The following is a 4,733-nucleotide window of genomic DNA, read 5'->3' on the forward strand; positions in this document are numbered from 1 at the left end:
CGATCATTTTTTGTAATCGAGTTAGTCGAGTTACTCGAGGAATTGTTGCAGCCCTAATGCAGAGGGAGCAATGGTATGGTATTTAGTATCTGGTATGCAACTGTAAATTTGTTTTAAGACTAAACCCCAAAACCTGCTTTTCTTGCTGAAAACCTATGTACGTGGATATTGAATAGTGTTTTTTTTGTTGATTGATTTATGTCCAAATGGTGACATGTTAGTGCAAAGTATTTGAGTTTCTAAATATTTTGCTATAAAAATGCTTTGCAACTAGCCATAACTGGTTGAAACCCCATTGCAATTGAATTTTACATATCTGGTGGCAGCTTTTGTCACCATTCAACCAATGCTCCCATAAAACCAACATCTCAACTCTGCAGAGTGTGGCCTGCTACGTAGTCGTAGCCTGACACAGTCCTGCACAGATGCTGGAGAGTAGCTTAGCTAGTGTTACAACATACGTACAACACAAAAACTTTTAAAACCGTAAATGTGGTTCTGTGACTGTCAAAGCAGATTCTCTGTGTTTTCCAGTGCGGACATCTTAAAGCAGCTGCTCAAGGCTAGTTAGCTCTGACTACTGGCAGCTGTACTGCTGCTATAGTCAGCGGTAGTCAGTCTGTCACTCTGGCAGATGTTACCTCCCGCCAGAGTCCTGCATGGGTCAGGTTGTGTTTTCTTAACTTTAACTGATTTATTTATTTTTCTTTCTTTATTATTATTATTGTATTATTTGTTGGTCTGTACCCTTGTATATTTGATTTTTTTTTTTTGCACTTTGAGCTACCCAAATAAAGTTTATTTAATTAAGTATATTTAATTGATCCCCATAGGATTCTTCTGTTTTTGCTGTATTTCAGGTCACAGGGTCAGTGCCAGAGCAGCACCCCTGGGGCCACTAGACTCAGTAGGATATTTACTATAGTTTAAGGACCCCTTAGCAGGGTGGATGCTTTGTGACTCAGGGTCTTGATTTTCCAAGGAGTGGGCTATCTCAGTACTCCATACATCAGGTGGTTTGGATAAAAAGTGTACACAAAAAAAAAATGGTATGTCACAATATTGGAATATGTTTACCTGGAGATTGGATATCCCCACCGCTGCAATCATTCCAAACATAACGAGGAACATGCCTCCGATGACAGGGTCTGGTATTGTGATAAAAACTGCTCCAAATTTCCCAAAGATCCCCAGGACGATCATCAGAATGCCGGCCGTCTGGAGGACCAGTCTGCTGCCAACCTGGCATAAAATAACATACAAATCACGGGGGCTTGTTATCCAGTGTATACAAGATGGGTTAATCCATCATTTTCACCATACCAGCTTTATTTTTACCAGGACACTGTGTGTGGAAAAAACATGCACGTTTTAACAGGTAAACTATCAATCTCATCTGCGATGATTTGAGTTGGATGTAAACAAGAGACATCAGAGAAAGCGGCCTCAGTAAAAGAATGCTCAGGTCAAGACTGCAAAACCCATAAAACATTTAGTGGTAGCATAAGCTTTTATCTGCAGTGGGAGCTGTGCTGCTCAAAGACATGAGTACATCAAACTGACACACTGTGGCTCCGTGCTATACACTTTTTACATACTATTCTGGTAAAATACACCATAAAAATGCAAATAAATACATGCCACTTCAACTAGAACACCGTCTGTGCTCGCCAAGAGGAAGGCCTCATGATGCATGTTCAGATGTATGCAATGCTGATGGTTGCTCATACAGTTTTATCCAAATGTATTTTCTCACAGTTATTTTTATTTATAATATTAATTTATTCTTCTACGTGGACAGTTTTTGCAATTTGGCTAGAATGTAAAAATTATATTTTTGAAAACAGCAAGTAATTCAACAAGATATAGTGGCGTTTGACGTAAGAAACTGAGGTGTGAAATTCCATCAGCATACATCTCCAGTATACATAATTTAACAAAATGTCTTTCAAAGAAAAAGTGAAAAGGGTATGAGGACACTCAGCACTCACAATGGCCTGGACACACTGCCCACATGAGCAGTCATGTGCATTGCTGAACCTCTTGGTTTTTTATTTTGACGCCCCTGTTAACAGGTTAGAGCAGCCACACAGCACTCCAGTAGAGAGTAGATGTCTTGCCTATTTTTTAACGGCAACATTTCTCAGCAAAAGTAGACAGGGAAAAGGATCTGTTCATAGTCATATCAACATTATAATAGCAACCTATACACCTTTCACTGCAGTTTCAAATCCACATTTGTACAATATATCGCAGATATGAAATATATACTGTATATACATTGTCTTTAACTCAATAACTCCTGTATCTGTTTTAGATTTAAAGCTCTCGAGTGTTTATGTGGACGTAATCCATTTATTTGTTAACAAGGCTTTTATTGTATTGTATTTATCAAATATAACTCAGTGAAGCAAAAATTGAAACAGCAACTCCTGCTCCAGTTATACAATATATGATAATGATTTAAACAAACACTCAAAAACAACTGCAGCACAATCAATAAATCATCCAGAATCATAGGTTTACCCTCCCATTAAATCTATAACAAGACCATAATTAAAAAGTCAATCATTTCTGAACCCTCTTACCCTGCTCACTATCTCAGGATGTGCTACAGGCCCCTGCCCCCCCCAATACACTGAGCTTCATAGACAACCTTTTTTTATTTCTACTTATATTTGACCTGCATTTAACAAGGATGGTCTCATGAGATATACCTTTATTTTTTTCTGGCCAAAACGGCAGCACAATAATGTTAAACAAACCATTGTTTACAGAGGAAAGATGAGTTAAAAGGTCCAGTGTGTAGGATTTTGTGGCCTCAGATTGCAACCAACTGATCCGCTTCAAAGTGTGTATTATATTCCATTTCTGCTAATAGATTCTCTTAGATCTTACACACTGGACCTTTAAGTAAAACACAAAAGACAGACAATTAAACACGTTTGTTTCCAAAAAAACAAGAACTATTAGTTCTTAAATGGAACATTTCAAATTGTCTGTACTGTTTGTGGGATATGTGTATTTATGGTGTTGCTGATGCAGTGAACTGAGCTAACCTTCCATGCTGGCCTGAAAAATAATTCCACCAAGCCCTAGTCATATGATCATTGAACTGAAGGCAATGCACATTATATTATTTCCTTTAACTGAGTATCAGCTGACATTTATGTAAACATCATAACTCTAATAACTGGTATATTATTTCTTAAAACTTAAAATATTATATGGTGGATTTATACCATCAGCATAAACTCCATGTCAGGAGAAGCGCTCCCTAGCTTGCAAAGCTCTCAGCCAGCACCGACGTTATTCCCCATAAATCATCATTATCTGTAGCATCCCACAGTCCCCAGTCTGCCCGCTCAACTTGGTTAAATATAAGTGCACATCACCATGTGCAAAGTAAGTTATCATGACTACCCAAAGCTATATGTACCCTGCATGCCTCTCACTAGGCCCCTTGAAGGGTTGAGCTCACTAAAGTCCACTTGAGTTTTCATTGTGGATATACTCATAACTAAAGACTGGCAGTGGGGAATTTCTTCGGAGGGTAATGCCTGGGGGGCAGTTAATCATCAACAACATCCTTTCAGTACCTAAAGGTCTTTACTAGCCACAGGCCAGGAAGTGACAAGCATTTGTCCCAAAGATATAATAAATTGTCCCTTCTTTAACCCTCCTAAACTCATTAAACTCATTTCATTCGTAAATGTAATGTAGTGGTACGAGGCACTTATGGTGCGTTCGTTTTGTTCGTAATCGCGACTTGCAACCTCGAGAGTGACGTCACATCCGTGTTTGAAAAAAACGAGTAAGCGGGTTTTTGCGTTCTGTTTGGCACACAAACACGTAACGAGTCCGGAGAAGACGACGCCTCCAGTAAAAAGTCGCTATAGTATAGTGCGATTATCGGTTTACGGTGCACCCACCGCGGATTTCACATATTCACGATGTCCACATTACATATTACTACATCATATTTCCAGTTTGATACTGAAATTCGTTTTGATAACGTTACGCCTGGCGCCTGCTGCTTTCTGCTCAAAAAACTCGGCATTGTTGTCATACGCAAACATGGACGCCCGTCTCTAGCCAATTTCAGCTGCACAAGCTACAAAATAAGCTAATGAGGCGTATTTAAACATACTAAAGACTGGAGCGACAATGCCATAGTACAGTATACAGTGTATGTGAACGACTTCTTCATTTGGATTACAACACAAAGCACAAGTGCTTAAAATAGGTAGAAAACCCACAATGTTTACTAAGCGTGGGTGAATACTGGGAAAGTAGCCATCTGGTAACTGAACTCGGGGTCCTCTGAGTAGTCCGAACTTCAAACCGAAGTCTTTTTTGCAACTTCCGTTCCGTAACTAAGGGAAACCGACTTTCCGGAAATCGAGTTCCGTTGGACCCCAAATCGAACCGGCGGCAGTAGTACGCGATCCAACGTCCGGAGTCTGGCTTCCCAGCTGTTCCATCCCTGGGCTTATCAGCCAATCATGGTTTTCAATAAAGCCGAAAGGGGAATAAAAGTAGGCTGGTCGCCTTCCTCCCTGCCCTCTCCGCTCCTGCCTCTTCGGCCTTCCGCTTGCCGGTCGTTGCGTTTGCCGCTCACCTCCACCGCAGCAGGTAGGCGCACTTAGGCCGTGCATGTAAGCGTTAATTGTTTTTGTCCTGCGGCTTCATTTTAGCTCGCACCGGTAAACGTAAAACTCCTTAAAAAATAA

At 40.3% G+C, this 4,733-nt stretch overlaps 1 protein-coding gene across 1 annotated transcript in view; it reads left to right on the top strand.

Moving 5' to 3' along the window:
* The window catches only part of si:dkey-106n21.1 (solute carrier family 23 member 2), a gene marked incomplete at its 3' end in the record, with an annotated part of 44,820 nt that overhangs the window by 34,637 nt on the left and 5,450 nt on the right, over positions 1–4,733 (top strand).

The sequence above is a fragment of the Morone saxatilis genome, unplaced genomic scaffold (genome assembly GCF_004916995.1).
Source record: "Morone saxatilis isolate NCDOM2014 unplaced genomic scaffold, NCSU_SB_2.0 Contig2, whole genome shotgun sequence".
Classification (NCBI taxonomy): domain Eukaryota; kingdom Metazoa; phylum Chordata; class Actinopteri; family Moronidae; genus Morone; species Morone saxatilis.